Below are 18,525 nucleotides of genomic sequence, written 5' to 3'. Positions count from 1 at the left end.
GAAAAAAACATTTGAGGGGAAAATCAAGAATTATATCATCTTAAAGTACTTTATTTTCTATCTGAAAAGGAGTACGATGTCTTTTCGGTCAAGCATTTAAAATTTCCTTACTTTCAGGGGAGGAGGAAATCAATTTCCCCAAATTTTTAACTAATGCTGACTTACAAAGGAGATATTTTCTTGCTTTTATTACCTGAAGCTTAAACCTCTGTTTGTCCTAAACATGGACATTACCCAGGATACGCACGTCTCACCACTGTCACTTCCTACAGGGATGTGCACCTAGTTACATGCCTCTATCCCCTCCCCAGAAATGTAATTAGACTGAAGGTGTGGTTGGAAATTCCTCACAATTGAATCTGTAAAAGAAATAAACCCAAGATTAGCATTTTTATTAAATGAATAAACAAATGAGTCAAAATATAACTATAGGCTAAAGAACTATGTGCCTCTAAGATAGATTAATCACATTTTCAAATGTAAGCTCTTACATGAAAAATACTAGATGATATTTATACCTATATACTTTTTCTCCTTCCACTTGGCCTTTGTGAACATGTTGCTTAGAGTTTTTCTACTTTGCTAGGAAAGCACAAATATTTTCCCCCCTTAATTCTACACATAAGGAGAAGACCTGAAAGGCCTAGGTCTTCTCTTTTCATTTCTTTTGGCTCAACTGCCACTTAATGCCATTGTATCTTCGATCCAGATCATATTCTTGTACTTCCAAATACTTTTTCAAAGACTTTTCCTCTCTTTTTATAAACCATAACTAAATAAGTGGCTTTTTTCCAATAAATATTCACACCTTTTCTGGGTACTTGTATAATCAGGATTTATCAACTGAAGAAATATTGATGGTTTGTTGTGGTGGTTTTGTTAGTGCCCCCCCCTCATTTTTTGCCTTTGCTTTGCTTCAGTTAATTACTTAACATCATACCCTGGAATAACCAGTTCTAAAAATAACACTAGCACAAAGTGTCACAATTTGGCTTTCATACAGTTTTGAAAGAAAACCATTAAAATTGCATTGATCTTACAAATATTGATCTGGTGCTTGATATCAAATATCAAATGAGATGCTGTCAGTTGCTGCTGATCACTGTGTCAGCTGTTTGAATACGTGTCCTCTTCCTTCCTCATTGTCACATGGATTCAAGGGGCTGAGGCTAAGTAAAATTTCTATGATTATAACAACTAAGATCAATCCTTTCCCTGTTTTTCTCATTTCTGCTTGGACCACACATAGCTAATAGTCTCCCTATTTTGTCATATTATGTGTTTCTGGGGGTCTCCTTGCTAGGTAGGCTATGTTTCTATTTAGTTCTTTGCTCTAATTTTAAACAATTTTTGCCTGTATGCTACTTTCTTTCTGATCACCTGTCTTTAGTGTATCAAACGTGTTTTTTAATCAGTCGTTGTGACTACCAACTTAGACATCTTAACAATTTCAAATTTATATAGAGACACTAAAATAGGTAAATTGCTCTTTTATTCTTCCTGGCAAATAGATAAAGTCTTTGACAAGTGTAGAGAGCATAGAATTGTTTAGATGATTATATGTGTGTATATATACATATGTATTCCTTCTCAATATATGCATATCATCTAGCAGGTTAAGTCATGCTCTGCTTTTCTTTCCTATGAAATCTGAAATCGCTAATTGCCTTTGAATGTGATGAGAGTTTCAAATCATCTTTCCCCCTTCCTCTTTACTTTACACATCAGCAACTGCTGATTATATTACTTTGAAACATGGACCATTTTAATGAAGAAACTACCCTGTAATGACGGGTTAACACCGGTTTCTGACTAAGCAGTAATGACTGAGAAATAAAGGGTAAAACCATCCTAGAATGCTACCTGAACTGTCCACCTAAATACGTGTTTCCCACATTTCTAAGGAGAGAACAAAAGAAAGCAACAACCTGAACACTGGCTTCGGGAGTCGCAGTCCCTTCCCCCTAAATTCGGTTTGAGGACTCGAAGTGGCGAGGAGGCGAAGGCGCGTCCTGCCAGCACCATGGACAGCGCCCAGCCCCCTCCCGCCCCACCCCCACTTCGCCCTTCCCCTCTCCCCTTGGCCAGAACCCCAAAGTTCCGGCCGTGAGCGATTCCCCATTTCAGTCACTCCCTCACCACAGGAAACTGGCTTCTTAAAACTTAGGACTTAAGCCCAGAAAGGCAGTGGATCCGAGTGTGGCTGCGGGCGGAGAGTCTCGCGCTCCCGCCCTGGGTCAGCAGAGCTTCGGGAGCCCACACGCCCTTCGCCTCGCCGCCGACGCGCGCCCAGCCCACCGGCCCGCGCCGCGCCGCGCCGCGCGCAGTCGCCGGGGGTCGCGGTGAGCGCCTTCCCAGCCCCCACCCGCTCCTCTTCCCCCGACTTAGGCCACGTCTCCACCCAGTGCGGCTTCAAGAGGCTCTCCCCAGCGACGCTCCCGCCCCGCCGCCGGTCGCCGGGACCGACCTGCGTTCCAGACCCACCTCCAGCCCCACCCGCCCTCTGCTCCCGCGGGCGTCTGGACTTGGGGACTGGCTCCCCGGCGCCCAAACTCCGGTTCATTGCCGCCCGCCCCGACGGGCGAGGCAGCCCCGGAAAAGCCTGACACCAACTTCTTTGGCAGCCCCGCAAAGGAGATGCGTGGAGCTCAGTGCCCGCCGCGGCTGCCCCTGGGCACACGGCAGCGACCGGTGGGGCCCTGGGGACAGCCATCTCCCTTTTTGCTTTTCTTTTTCTTTTTCCTTTAAACTGTAGCATTAAGCAAAGTATAATAAAGGAAGATCACTTTGGTTTGGCGTCTTTTTTTTCCCTTGCAGTCTCCCTCGCAACTCACCAGCCACTCCTAAAACAAGACTAGCTTGGAAAGCTTTCCCACCGCGCTTTGCTGGACTCAGACTTGCTTGGGCTTGGCGTGGTCGGACCCTCTTGTCTTTCATCAGGACCCAATTTTAGTCACCTGCTCCCATGAATCGGACGGGGGGTGGGGTACTACGTGCAAAGCAGGTGAGACCGCTCAAATCAAATGCTTCCTCCTGCTCTACCGAACAGAAGTAGTTTCAACCCCACCTACTTCAAAGTTTTCTAGTAAGAGTGAAGAATAAGTCAAGGCAGTGAGAACTCAGGTATCTTAAGTTAGGGGGTTCTGTCTGTGAAGCCCGCGGGACAAACCAATTTCAGTTGGCTTCTGGATAGCAACTCGCGCTGTGATGCATTTCAAAATAAAATTACTCCCTACTGAACATGCAATACAAAAAAAACAAAAAACCACATTACAGTGAGTTTCTCAGTTCAGCAACAATTTAGCTCACAAACACTGTGCTTTCCTCTCGCTTAAAACATACAAGTGTTTCATTAACTTTTTCACTGGTTAACAACTTAATTTCTTTTCTCAGGAAAGTCTTAAATGTTGTTTTCTCAGACAGCACTCTTTACATACTGTTCACCCTTTTCTTAATTCCAAAGTCACTGCTGAGCTCTTTCTCCCTAAAGATAATTTTTCCCAATAGTTTGGGTCTCAGTCGTTTTGCGCAAATATTAAAGCAAAGCGGACTAGAAAAGGTCAGCCGTGCTGGGAGCTATTTAAATTAGCACCACAACCTATCTACGTACAAAACCTGTACAAAATTCACTCTAGCTAGCGCAGTTTGGTAGCCAGGGGTGCAAGCTCTAAAGGGGACCTGTTGAATCATTGTGTTGAGTGTTCGTGGCTCGTCTCCCCTATTCTAGTCTGTAATGCAACTCCCACAATCTGAATGTTTGCATGCTGGGGTAATATACTTTTGGGGGAGTTCATTCCATGAACTGAGCCTCCACTTTTGAAAAACTGAAATGTTACTTTCCTGCCTCTCAAACTCAGGCGTGTAAGGGAACAGAGCTCAGTGAAAGAACACCGATAGAAAAGGGTAAAATGGGCTACATTTTCTGAACCTATGGCTGCCTAGAATTTGCTCGCAATCTGGATTTTCAGAGCCCTTTGTTTCATGCGGGATTTCTGTTATGAGTGGGTGGTGGAGGAGAGGTAAGATGGCTAATTCACCAGAATTTCCTCCCTTTAGAAGAATGTGTATTCCTGATTCAGTTTTCGAATGCTTTTTCTGAATTAAAAAGAATAAACCCAGAACTCCCGACCTAAGGGGCTATTTCAAAACCACTTTTGCCAGGAGAAAATGTGAAAATAAAAAGTATGAGCTTGATTTGCTAAATCAATCAAAATAGGCTACTGAATTTAAGCTTCTTAAGTTTCTTGAAGGACGTTTCTTAACTACCTGTTTTAAACCTTCCTGATACATAGACAGCCATTTCTTATTATCCAAGTTCTTCTTTTAATTCCAACTCTACTCTTCTATTACATTGCTGCCACCCTAGATATTTTCTTTTTCAAAGTCTTTTAAATAAGTTTCCTAGTCTTTGGGCCATTTGTCAATATCAAATATACAATTGCCTATTTTTAAGTGTATATTTCATACACTACAAAAGAATAATCTTGTTTAATTGGTTTCTTGAAATTAGTAATCTCTGAACAGTTGCAAAGATCTCTTGGGGGAAAGATGGAATTTTATTGGTTAGAACTTGCAGGACAATGATTCCAATGTAAGAGGTAAAGAAATTACGTCAGGTTCCCGAAATTTCATAGGAAGACCCCCCCCCCCAGGTATCTTTTTGGAAGGTGGGAGTTAATGCTAAACTTCTTCACCAAACATCTTAGTAGCCAGGCTAGCCTGAGTTCAGAAAGGGTTGGATAGCCACAGAGAGGTCGCAAGAGACAGTTACCCCCATTTTTTAAAATCACGATGATTTCAATTGCTCCTGACATAATTAAAGGCTGTAGTGACCTGCCTTTATTTGTCCATGCTGTGGGAAAAAATTCATCAACTTCTCTAGTGTGTAAAACTTTAAAGGAACATTCAAGTAAAAGCTTCAGTTTAATATCTTTTTTTAAAGCAATAGATAATATGGCAAAAAGCAAGAAGGCATTAGAATAACTCAGTTTTACTTTATATAGTTGTTAACTTCAGAAGCAAAGGTACATCCAGTTTTAAATTGAGTCAACTTTTAAAACTGTATGTGTTTGGGGTGGAGGGGTGGGGGATAACACATAACTGAACTCATTTTTGCAGGAGAGTCTAAACTGGGCTCTTAGGAAGGTAATAAATATGTGAAATCTCTTGAGCAAATAACTGGGAAGGATCTGTAAACATCTGAGGATCTGATGATCCACTAGAAGTCCAATGCTTTCAAATTTGAATGTTCATGATAAACTTTAAACCCTGAAAGAGAAAAGAGAACCATTTGCTTAACTTAATCTGGAACATATGTTTGCACCAGTAGCAGGTTTTTTGGTGTGTGGCTGGGGCTGATCAAGTTGTAAATTTCCCTCCTTAGGTTTTCAGCGCCTGCTAGTTTCAGCCTAACACCTAGAGAGAGACTTTATAGGGCTCTTCACCAAAGCAGCCAAACTTTGACAAAGGCTTCCAAACTACCCAGTACTAGGTGTTATTAATTTTCTCAAAGGTAGAACACTGCTATGCAAACCAGTTCTGAAAATCCAGAAATCAACTAACAAGTCTAACTCTCCTTTGTTAAACTGCTGGTCAAATATCTATAAAGTGATACGATTATTTCCTTTGCACCTATTGCCTCCCTTCCCTGTGCCTCTTTCTGGAAAGGACACACAGTGCTGTGCGATCAGCAGGGGCTCTGAAACCCGCATCTTCACTCAGTAACACCCTGCCCTTTGAGCTCATCTCACTTTTGTACATCAGAAACTTAGAACTTTGATTGTTTCCTCTTTGAGCTTTAGGAAGACCCCCCAAAATGTTTTGAATATCTGAAAAGAATCACTTACTGGTTAAAATGAATATACATTAGAATCCAAGACTTCATCCTTCATGTGAAACATGCTCTTTAGTCACTTTTATTAGTAAGAGTACAACATCTCTTTGTAAACATGAATTTATAGTGTTGGGGCTTTAAATAAATTCTGACACATTTAAAATCAATTAATGATATAATTACGGATAAAAGTACTGTTTCCTAAGACCAACTTAGTTCATCCTGAGATGTGAACTAGGAGCAGGGGTGAATAGCATGCTGGACTCAAGAATTGTAAAGAACCACCTGGATCTACTGATGTATTTCCTTCCTGAAAATCTCAATCAGATTACTGGAGGAAAAGTTGAGGTGCTTTTTAACAATGCATCAGAACTAATGTATAAATGTAAAAATCCAAGGCTGGGTTTCCGTACATTTTATTGTTATATGCACAGAGGTGGGGAACCCTCACCTGGCTGCCATCTTAATCAAAACCAGAATAAGGCTGACAAAAAAAAAAAAAAAGGACAATAACATTTCCAGCAAAGTGCTACTGTGCTAATCAAATGCCCACAAGTAGTTCAGAAGAACAGTGGTAAAAAGCCACTCTAATTCTGAAAGAGAAGGTCCTGAGACACCGAGCGCCATCTAGCAAGCAAAGTTAGAATCAAAGTGAGTCAGAGTCCGGAACAGAGCAATAGAAGACCTGAGGATGGGGAAGCACGAGGGAACTCGAAGACGCACTTGCTGAGATTTAGCCACCAGCCCATTCTCACCTGAGCCCATCTTTACTGGCAAGTTTCTGCGCATCACCCTGCTGGCCCGCTCACATAAACTTAACTGCTGAGGTGAGAGAGACTGTTTCTGCCGCCAGCTAAGGCTAAAGGACAGCTCCTTCTAGGATGGCTCATTGTCTTTAATTAGAACAGGCAGCTTCTCCGTCCCTTCTCACTCCACCCCCCCCCCCCCACATCAGACCACTGTGTAACAATTTCTTCCCCTACTTATCCAAATAGAGACTCGGAGCAGTTGCTGGAAAGGCTCACCTTGGGCTGAACTGACTGCCAGGGCTTCAGCATGGAGGATAGATCGTTGCTGGGAAAAGCTAGCAGGGTTAGAGAAGTCATTTTGAGTTTAGAAGGCTGCCCAGACGCCTCCTGACAGGCAGCCCTAGTTATCTCTGAGTGACAAGAGACACAGATTTGCTTAAGCCATGAATGGTCATGGAAACTGAATACTGCTTTCTAAACATAAGTATTATAAATTTTATTCTCCTTTAGACACCTGGATCTTTGATGTTTTCTGTGCCTGAGGAAAGTCAAAAGCAACCAGGATGCTGTACAATGCTCATATTAATTGGTAGTTTGACAGGAGGAACACTTTCCCCCCATTTTTCAAGTGTGAATACGGTTACTTAATTATATGAATATCATTTAGAACTGGACTAACAATATAACAAAGCTTCTGGGCTTTTATATGAAGAAAGTAAAGACTAATTTGCCGCTTTCTATTTGGGTTAGACCATCATATTTGTCTTTTAAATCAGTTGATCTGAACTCAAAAGGCTCAATAACATGTCTATTTTTCTAAGAAACTGTTGAATCTTTCTGGACTTTCTTTTTAAAGCAAAAATTATATGTATATGTATGTACGTATATAATAGCCTTAAACCAGTCCTAATTTCCTGCTATCAGATATCGCCTGAGTAAAAAAGCCCATGGATTCATAGTGTTTTTAGAATATAGAACAAGAGCTTGGATTGCCTATTGTTCTCCTCCCTCTTCTACTCTCTACCTCCCACAAGTTTTCTCAGGGAACAAGAGTCTTATTTTTTAATTAAAATAAAGCTAAATATTAAAATAACCCAAACTAAAATATTCCCAGTTGAGCTTTGAATGCTAATCAAACCTCAGATTTGCTTCAGAAAACAATGATAACAGGCATGAAATAAATCATTTTATTTTTCTACTATGTTATTCGCTGTGAAAAACAATCACATCAGGAATAAAGTATCAGGTAAGAGAATGCTCAATGTACTCATTAAAATATCTACACAGGTTTGTAGTACTTACCGGAAAACAAAACACTGTAAACATTTTAAAGTAGCTCACCCACCTAAGCTATAAAAAGAGAGTGTGAGAGAGAAGAGTTTACTTCAAAGCTTAAATGACTGCATAGAAAGCCTCTAAAACAGTTCTACACCTCCTTATCCTCCTTTGCCTGAAAACGTAAGAATATGAGGATGGACAGTAGAAACAATTTGCGATTCCCCTCCTTCCTTTCTTCTTGTCTGAAGTTCACAAGAAAACTTCTCAGACCAATCTTGCCTCTGAATCATAATAAAAATTTAACTCTGTGTGTGTGTGTGTGTGTGTGTGTGTGTGTGTGTGTGTGTGGTTAAATAGCACATTTCTCCCATCAAGGTCTTCTTAAACATGGAATCTTCTCCTAGACAGGGTACCCAGCTGTTTAATTTAACATTGATTTATTGCTTTTAAAAGTAAATTTACACACATGCCAGCAGTGCTCCGTTTTGTTTCCCTAGACTCTGAGATTTATTTTCTACTTAGCGCTTGTCTGACAAAACAATGTCCTTTAACTTTATTACACATCGATGAGGAAATCTGTCTTATTTTTGTTCAGATTTATCGCTGTGTTACTTGTGGGGACTTTTGTGGTCCAACAAGACTGAGGTCCAAAAATAAATAGAAAATTAACCAGAGTTGATCACAAAATAATAGTCAAAGCCTTCCACTGTGACCCAGAGTGGTCTACCTGCTGGGGTTGGGGTGAGGTGGGGCGGAGGAGTAGGCTCCTCTAGTGAGTAAAGTAACCAAAGAAGGAAAACAATGACTTCAATGGGCAGGTAGTTAGAAGGGGCAGTGGCCAGACCTGGGCTGTGAAATGTCCCCAAGTTGTCAGGTGGAATGGAGCCGGGGTGACAGGCAGGACGTTCCCTGAGCGCAACTCCCCACCCAAGGCCACCCTACCTCAGAGCACAGCTCCCAACTACCACGTGCTGGTGAGGGCTTACCCGGGGGAATTAAGATGGACTTTGAAGCAGCTCTCACGGTACGCTTCATCTATATTTGGGGTTTCTTTGGTTCCCATTAAAAGGGCCACTTTCTTCTTTTCATTGATATACTGTCTTTGTGTCCTGAATTTCAAACTCTTTATGAAAAAAAAAGTTCTCTCATCAAATCAAGTGCGGAAAAGGAGGGGACGATATAATAACCATCATAATCATGATAATAACAACAAGCCAGAGCGCTCTGGAATGCTTCTCAAAAAGGGTTTCCTCCTCTAGAAGGCCCGAGACACACACACACACACACACACACACACACACACACACACACACGCGGCTGAGGAGGCTAGGGTTGAGAATGGAGATGAGATACGCATTTCTAAGGTTCAGTGATAGGAAAGCAGCTTTGCACAGCCTTCTCGGGAGACCCGCTTTCCTCTCCCACCCTGATCGCCCCGAGGGGCATCGAGCGTCAGTTCAGAGCCTTCGAGCCAGGAGCTGGGCGCCCTGGGGCCGCGCCGGGAGGGCCGGGCACGGGGTTTGTGAGCCGGCATGGAGGGGAAATGCTCGTGTGTTCTCGTCTCTACACACACACCCCGTCTTTCCAGAGCCGGGGTGAAGGCGGCCTCGCCCCCGCTCAGCCAGGCTAGCACTCCGCGTCCCCGCAGTTCTCCAGGCCCTGAGAGGTTTGCGTTAACTTCATGGATCCCTCTTTCTTCTAACAACACACCGAGACACTTTGCGCACGCACTTCCAATCTACCCAAAAAGAAAAAAAAGACATTTGAAAAGAAGACGAAGGGAGCGGTGTGAACGGGTGGGCCATGCGGCCACAGGGCCACGTCTCCTGTTCACAGGGCCCCCCCCCCCCCGCTGCCCTCTGCAAAGGGGTCCTGTCACTCAAGAAGAAGCTGTTTCTGCAGCCTCCTCCGCACCCACCCACCCGCAGCCGGCCCGCGCCCCGGCGGCCCGGCCCTCCCTCCCCGCGGCCCTCCCTCCCCGCGGCCCTCCCTCCCCGCGGCCCTCCCCGCGGCCCTCCCCGCGCGCACACTTTCTTCGCAGTGCTTGTGGAGCGGGAGCGGGAGGGCTGAGCGGCGCGCGTTCTCCACCGCCGAGCCAGCGCCGAGCTCCCCGTCCCGCGCCGCGCCGCCGCCCGGGCCCGCCAGTTGTTTTTATGTCAAGAAGCCACCCACCTCCCCGGCGGGCCGCCCCTCCCCGCCGCGGGCCCGGCGCGCCGCTCAGGCCGGTCACGTGGCCGCGCCCCGCGCCCCCGCACAGCCCTTTGTTAAGCCCCCGGGTCCCCACGCGCGGCCAGAGCAGCCGGGGCGAGCAGCCGGCGGGACGGGCCCACACGACCATCGGGCTGTGCCTGGGCTTGGCCCCGGCTCCCGGGATGCCCCCCCCCCCCAAAACACCTTGGGCGGACGCCCCCAGCACTTGGCAGACCCGGATTCCCAGCCCTGGAGAGGGAAGGGACTTGGGCCACCTCCAGTGGCTCAAACCAGGCGCACAAAGGGGGCGAGGGGGCCGGGGAGGGCGTGCCTCCGCGCCGGCCCTGACCACTGCGCTGACTCGCCTCCCCCTTTCCACTCCACCTCACCACTGCTCTCCCCCTTCTCCGGCTCCCCTCTGCCACGCTCGCAGACTCCGTGGGTGGGAGTGTGTGCGCGTGTGTGCGCGCGCGAGTGTGCAGCTGGGTGGAAATTTCAAAAGGCTGCATCGTCTACTTACAAACTTGCTAGAGTGGAGAGGATGCTCTCCAGTAGGTGGACTGGTGAGAGAGTTTAAGCGACTCATGTGGGAGGAAATAGGGGTCAGATCTGGTCTAAGTAGAACATCTGCAAAACATTCAAGCAGCTTATTCAACAAAGAATCTAGCCATTTATTGTAGAAATAATAAAAAGCCACTAATGATTATGGTTCCCACCCCTTCCCCCAAAAGGCCAGATCCTAATGAAATAATTCAAAGGTAGGCCTCATTTCCTAATAGTGGAATTAAACAACAACAAAAAAAGAGCCCAACTCAACTTTCCAGCTCTGCTTTCTTAAGGGCCTGGGAACCTTGCTGAGAAATTAGGTAAATAAAAGGCCAGTTGGAATTTCCGTGGAGCTGAGGTGGCAGCGCCTCCATTTGCACTTAGGTCTGCCTTGAGACACAATTAAAGGACAGTACATTCCGCTTTAACTGGTAAAATTTGGAAGACTCTTCAGGACACATCAGGAAGATGTGCAGGGTTAAGTAGCTTTTAAAACGTCAGTTTTTCAATGGCGTGTGCAATGAATAGCTAGCTACCTCTAAATCCTAAAACCCTTATAAATATGCTATACATCTGGGTGCCAGTTTATCTCTCCATATTTCTTTTTAAAATGAGGAAAGCATTCATAAAAAGCTACTTGGCACACTTGATTTTAGGAAAGCAGATGTTAATTTTTTCACGTGTCATTTTATGACCAAGTACATGTGTAAGGTTGGAAAGCATCCAGAACGCCTCTATTATTTGCTAAATGATTGTTAGTTGAGGCATATTATTCTCAGCCTAACTATGGTATAGGTTATATCAATAAAGTAAACATCTGTGGGTTGTTTTTTTTTTTTTTTAAACCAGGGGAGGGGAGTATAAAGAGTTACTATAAACCGCAGGAGGAGAAAGAGTTTGGGTAAGAAGAGCACACCTGCGTGGTAGAAAATAGGATATTTATATTGTTCAGTACAAAACAAAGTCCCTCAGCCGGGCACTCAGGGATGTTTACATGGCGGGAGATAAAGTTGAAAGCCTTTCCTGGCGTGCCAAATGGGATTCTCCCAGTGGCCTTCTGCGTGGCCAGATAACAGGTACTGCGCGCTCCGGCTGCGCCGGGCCTGCTCCCGCCGCGCTCCTCGCGGGCCGCCGCTCCCAGGCCCGGCCCGGCCTCAGCCCGGCGCCCCGGCTCCAGGAATTCTCAGGCGCCTGGGCAATTTCAGCGGGGTTCCCAGCCTAGCGAGCCGCCCGGGAAGCGTCCTCACTTGCCCTGGGCAGCTCGAGAACGCCCAGGATAAGCCAGTGGCGTGATAATTAATGGAATACAATATTTATGGTCCTCTGTATTGACTCTGAGGCCAGCGCACCCTGCAGACAGTCCGTGGGGGTCTGACAAACAGGGGGTGAGTGAACAAACATAATGACCAGAGTACTTATGTCTATCGGGTTTACTCACTTAAATCCGAGGTATGTAACATCATGATAAATATTAATATCTACCTCCACAGCCCCACCGCGCTGCTGTCTGCTAAGCGCTCCCTTCCTGAGCGCTGCCCTTTACAAAAAAAAGGGGGGGGGGAAGCAGAGAGGAGGTTTTAAACATAAAATGCTGCAAATATGAAAAATAGGTCACCAATAAAATTGGTCTCAGCATGGAGCGTAATTGCAACAAAGTGCCGCGGAGTAAAATCGCGGAGTGAGCTGGCTGAGGCGGCACAGTCGCGAACCATCTGGTGTGTATTAAAAGTGGTGCTGTAAATATTGCTGAGAGCTAATGCATTATCGGCTTCTATAAGTGCACAGGGCCTGTAAGCTTTCCATATGTTAGAATATGTAGATCGGTGAGAGTAAGGAAAGGTGTCCTATCAATCATCGGCTTCTAAACCTTTGTTTGGCCTGCTCTTGGTGGAATTCTGGCCCCCAAACGTGTAGGAAGCCCATTCTCCATCTCCCCCACCCCAGCCAAGCCACCCAGTCCCCTCTTCTCTCAGCTCCTCGTTCTCTTTTTCCCTAGCGTTTTCTCCCAGCTCCCTCCTTCCCTGCCTCCTCCCTCTCTCCCTTCTCTCTAAGGGGATAGGACAGACATTGCTGACGTCACTGCACATCAGTAAAAGAGAGTAACTCTTTCAGAGGGAGGGAGGGAGGAAAATTCATCTGTTTTTCATCAGTGCTAAAGTTTTGCCTTTTTTTTTTTAATAGAAATGATCTCCCCAGTCTGTGCACTTCTGTTCTAAAGCTTATAATTCATCAGCACCACCCCCTTTTTCTTGGGGGGGGGTATTCTAAGAGGTTGGGGGAGTCCTCCATCCTAGGAGAGTTGAACCACCCTAGGAGTGGCTCTGATGCCAGAACCAGCTCTTCTGGACGAAACGAATTAAAATAAGGTGAAAAGATGAAGTCTGCTAGAGAAGATTCACAACCGCACCTTCTAGACAACTTTTGCCAAGCCAGGTGGGGGGCTCTGGCTTCTTCCTTTCCCAAGATCCTCCCTCCATAATTCCCCGCCCCCCCCTCCGCACGGAATTGCCACACACAGTACAGCTAATAATTTTCCTGCTGTCACATTACTTTTCGGGAGAAAACAGTTTGAGTCTTCTTTTCCTGATGATACCCCACATTTAAGCGTTTACTATAATTACCCTCTCATCTTCACACTGAGCTCTTCCCCCCCCCCCCCCAGTATTTCTCTGCTACAAGCTTTTACTCAAATCCAGTGCGAGGAAATTACTCCACATTGTCCCTCACAGATTCCTTTCTCTCTCCCGAAGTTGCTCTGGTCTCTCTCACCCATCCTCCTAGCTGTCACCCCCCTCCCCTTCTTTCCAACCTCCTCCCCACCTGCGTGAAGCAGAAACGTCCAGCACTTCCAGCGTGGCTAAACCTGCTGCTTTAGACAACCCAAGTCCAATCAGCAAATAAATAAAACTCTTACTTTTTTATTTTTTGGCTGCCGACTGCATTCCCCCTCTGGCCGTTGCCTCCTTTAATTATAGGAGCTATATCTCTTCCCTGGGAGACATTTGGGGGGCTTTGGGGTTGGAAACTCGTTTCTGCTGAGTTATTTTGGAGCCAGGACCAGTGAGTGAGTGGCCCCTACCCAGAGGGCTGAGAGGGAAGTGCAGATTGAGACATATCGAGTTCCCTCTAAAAGGATCATTTCATGTGGGAGGTTGGACACAAAGTTTGCACTCGTGACTGGCATTCCAGTGAGAGACATGCATATTTTAAAACAACAAAGCAAGCTGGAAAGAAGGCTTAGGGGAGGCGAAGAAAACATGGAAAGAAGTTACTAAGTGACAAACATCTGTCAACAGGGGATAATTTGTACACTCTGATGTAAAACTATCTGCCTAGTTTTAGGGAGTTCCAGGAATAGGATCAAGGGAGCACAGTGGACACATAGTTATCCCTATGAGGTATGGTGGAAAAAACACCCCCCAAAGAAAAACAATAGGGTGTTTAAAACTTCATGGATGAATATAATTTTGAAATGTTCCTTAGAAGTGTGGGGACACCTAAAATTACTCTTTCCTGATAGTTCATATGAAACTAGCTTCTGTGTGGAATTGAAAGATGTATTTTAAGACAATGAGGGATGATAAAGTAGTAAGCAAAACATTTATTTTACAAAATAAAGTGAATTTTGTCTCCTAACAAAACCAAATCAAATGGAAGAAAAGAAACAAACATAAAAAAACAAGCAGCCCCTGGTTTCTATATTCTTGAAAATAATTTGAAGTACAGCTTTACATTTGTATGTGAGCCAAACATAAACATCCACCTCTGTCCCTGTCAACAAGAAAAAGGCAAAATATTCTCAGAGGATTTCCCTTTTCATTTAAGCTCAGAGTTTCAAGAAACACAATACACTTGGAGAAAAGTAAAACAAAAAAAAGAAAGAAAGAAAAAGAGAAGAAAGTTTCCTCTTTAGAAGGGAAGTTGTTAAAAGCAAATCGAAAACCAGGCAAAATTATGTTAGGCTTTTACTCTATCTATCTATCTATCTATCTATCTATCTATCTATCTATCTATCTATCTATCTATTTATCTATCTATCTAGTATCTGTCTATCTAAACTGAATCCCCAACAATCTCATGGAAGTTCAGGCTCCAGCTTCTTTTTCTCCACTAGATATGAAGACAAAAGGAGAGGCGGCCTGGTGGTGAGCGGGATATCTCTGTTAGTTGTCAGCGCAGGTCCATGGGTTAGGAATGCTAATGAGCCTCTTGGCCAGCCCGAAGACTTGGTTCTCGCTCTCCTACTCCCTGACGCTCACACACACACTCAGGCTTCTGCATACCGACTGACAAGCACACAGACAGAGAGCATCGCACACGACCCTATCTCTCTCCTTTTTCCTCGGAGCCCAGAGATCGATCGCTGACCCCACAGTTGGGCCAATGCTTTATTTATCTGGCTGTGTGATGATATTATCAGCCTTAAACGTTATATACAGCAAATGTCTTCCTAAATCAACACAATGGGATGGCTTGCAGAGGCCAGCCTGGTCTTTCTTGGAGAAATCCCTCCATCCCTTTCTCTCTCTTTCTCTCCTTCTGCCTCTCAGGCACCTCTGCTCCTTTCCTTCTTTACAACTGGGGGTGTTTTGTCTGTTGGACATGGGGATTTGATCCTTGGCTTTCAGCGTGGTTAGAAGAGGCCTTAGCAGTCCAGGAGATGGATAGACACCATTATCCTGCTATCACTGCCATTCCCATCAGGGGTTCCCCTGTCAGCAGAATCGAACTGCCTAAACCCACTCTATTCACATGACCCGATTTCTCAAATTTTGGATAGAAGGGAAAGCAAGGGGTGGGGAATCCAGTGTGCAACCTTGCACCGTGTTAATTGTTTTCTTTTCTCTCAATTACATTCATAAACCTATTTTCTGCATTGCATGTTATTTCTTTGTGCTTCAAAATTGAAACCACGTGCAGCCTTCTCCCCTCAAACACACAATAAATGCGCTGCCCCCTCCCCCAATCCATCAGGCAACTATTTACATCTTGGTTACTCACTCCAGGCTGGGCCCCAGAAGAAGAAATTGGCCCCATGGGATTAGGTGAGGCTTTGTGACACCATCTCTCAAATCCGAAGGCATCTCTGGGAAAGTCTCCTGGCTCCCCTCCCACTGCCTCCCCCACTCCGCACACTGCACCTCTATCTCCCCCTGGAACAGGTGGTTGCAGCTTCCACTGGGAGTGTGAGCCGGCGGCTCTCAAGCGGAAAGGCGGCTCAGCTGAGTCGGTGAGGCCCACCCACTGCCCGAACCACACCCTAGCTCTCCCACCAGCGGCTGGGATTAGCTGGGGCCTGGTGGGGTGGGCTGCCGCTGCTTTCAAGTCCACACGCCCTGGGCTGCTGCAGACTCTACCTGGGGAGCCACGCTTCCCTGGGGGGTGTTTCAGGGGCCGCAGGTCCCCCCTGGGCTATGATGTCCCATCACAAATAAAGAAATAAACTCAAAAATGGGGGAGGGGTGCTGGAAAATAGATTCACTGACAGGAAGAGATAATAAATGAGAGGCGCTTTCAGATAGATATCTCAGACGTGAAATTGCACCCAGCTGCTTGTGTAAGCAAACAAATAGTTTCATGTTAGGAACTTTCAACTTGTGGGTTGATGAATAGAACACGACAGAGGTAAATGTGTCTTTAACTCATTTAGGAATACACTCTTTGGTTTCCTAAGGAAACCGCCCAGTGCCGCCACCGGTCCTGAGCAGCCTCTTTAACGTGAGTTTTATTAGTTCCCACTTACACCCCCTCCCTCGGCTCCCTCCCCCCGGGTCTTGTGGTCTCTTATGTGCAGACACATTCAGGTGTGTGGTTCTAAGGAATCACAAAGCGCTCAGGAGTCAATGCAGTCACTGTGGGAACTATAAAGAAGAGTGAAGGAAAAAGACAAAGTTGGCTCTTGTTGTTGTTTTTAAGAAAATAAACTCTTCTTTTGTATGCTCCAAGTGAACAAGTGAACCTCCAGGCTCCAGATTCTTCGGCACAAAGCTGAGAGGTCAGGCCTCCGGAAGCCTATAAAGACCCTTTCGATGCCCAAGACAGAGCACCCCAAAAAATCTGAGGGGTAGAGTTGGAAAAATTGAGGTGGTTCTGGTACACCGAGAGACCCACGTCTTCACCTTCGGGCTTCTTTGCATCTAGGTTGGGACGGGTGGGCTGGGAGAGGATCAGCGGGGCCGCACTGGCCCGTATGGGTGCCAGGTCTCAAATGGAGCCCAAAGGTGCAGCCCCTCCCCTCGGAGGAGAGCGCGTCCTGACATGGGCTTTCTTCTGTTTCCAGCAAAGCGTGTGGTGGCCTTTTGTAATCGGCTTCAAAGCCATTCAAGTTCTCAGTTGTCCAGCAAGTGTTTGGACTAGAGAAGCAGATAGGCCTTGCTTGGTCATAGGTAGTTTGGAAAGGAAAGGTGCCTTTCTTTGCATGGTGCTCTTCAACTCCAAACCTCTGGCTGTATTTCCTGTGGCTCTCTGGGAACCCCTGCTCCTGTCACGCCCAGTTCCCCCAGTGTGATTCTCCCAAGCTCTGGGCCACCTTCTGGCCTCCCAAGCCAGCAGCCTCACACCGGGGATCCACGGCTCCCCCTGGCGCCTGTCATGAAGGGGGGCTCCGTGTTCAGCGACCTCCTGGCGGCCACCCAGGCAGAGGCAGCTTCCACCTGCTCCACCTCACCTCCTGCCCAGGTCCTGGGCCAACCTCAGACCTCCCCCCCTCAGCCTCCCAGAAACACCCAGGAATCAGCCCAGCCGGGAGCCGGCGGAAGCCTGCGGCGGGCTCCGAGCAGAGGGCGAGCGAGGGGCGTCCTGGTTGTCCGAAGGTCCACCTGCGGTTAGGCTCTTCCCTCCTGTCTTTCAAACTTTCCCTTAGAGGAAAGCTTTTGGGTTACCGCTGTCGCTGCCACTGCCGTCGTGTCCAGCACCAACACACAATGACCCCTGAGCTCCCCCCCCACGAGCCCCCCCACAGATCTCCTTGTGTAATGCGCATGAGGACCATCCCTGCCATCAAAAGAGTAACAGAAGAAAGCATGATCCAGGACCCTAAAAAGAGCTGGAGTCCCCTCTGCTCCTCTTTCCCTCAGCTCCAGGTTTTCCTGGCTCCTAGGGGCTTTCACAAGGGAGACCGTGAGACCTCGGGGAGGCCTCTCATTATGCAAGTTGTCTGGGCTGAGGCTCTGGCCCTAGAAAGGCCGTCCGGATTCCCCAGGCCATGGGCAATGCTGTGCATCTCTCTCTGAAGCAAGAGTCGCCACTGTCACCTCCCTACACCAGCAAGAGCCTCCTGGACCTGGGGCCTGGCCTCTCAGTGCTTGCTCAGCCTTGAGCTGGTGTTTAGGCCTCCATATTGAAATTAATTGAAAAGTATGTTTTCGACCTACAAAAATGTTTATCTGTTTTCATCAGAGGGATCACATTGTAATGAATATATTTACATCTCATTTCAAGTAAAGCAGGAAAGACCCGTGAGCTCCAAGAAGCAGCTTGCCTCCCCTCCCCCCCAGCGCCCTAGCTGCAGCCCCCCCACCCCACCCCCACACTGTGCCTCAAGTCAACCTAGGAGGGTTCCTCAATAGTTCTTGCGATGTGGTCTGGATTAAATACAAGCTCGCCTGGTACCTTCCTGTTGTGATGTCCAACCTGTAGAGAGTCAAGCTGAATCCAATTATATTTCTGGGTGTGGTACAAAGGAGGTGGCCGGGATGGGGTGGTATTAGCTACCTAAAGGCTTCCCACAGTGCCTACCTAGCTGCCCCAGTCCAGCTGTTGGCAAGGGGCTTGCTTTGGCTTTTCGGACCCCACAGTAACATCTCCACAGTGAGCCCCCCTCTGCACAGGCGATGTGATACCCAGAATACTAAAAATCTCAGGCGGGTTGGAATGTAGGAGCTCATTAATGCATTTTGGGGTGGGAAGAACCTGGAGACTTCCAGACAG

The 18,525-nt window shown here is 46.6% G+C and overlaps 1 long non-coding RNA gene across 1 annotated transcript; it reads right to left on the bottom strand.

Moving 5' to 3' along the window:
- Window positions 1-159: 159 nt before the first annotated feature.
- On the bottom strand, window positions 160-13,669 carry LOC125339799. Its single transcript, XR_007208623.1, has 3 exons — window positions 13,511-13,669; window positions 8,803-8,983; window positions 160-359 (listed from the first exon to the last, which is right to left on the bottom strand). It is a non-coding gene; the product is annotated as an uncharacterized LOC125339799 (long non-coding RNA).
- Between the last annotated feature and the right edge of the window lie 4,856 nt (window positions 13,670-18,525).

This window comes from Perognathus longimembris, chromosome 22 (assembly GCF_023159225.1).
Source record: "Perognathus longimembris pacificus isolate PPM17 chromosome 22, ASM2315922v1, whole genome shotgun sequence".
Lineage (NCBI taxonomy): Eukaryota > Metazoa > Chordata > Mammalia > Rodentia > Heteromyidae > Perognathus > Perognathus longimembris.
This window is presented reverse-complemented; position numbering and strand designations above follow the sequence as displayed.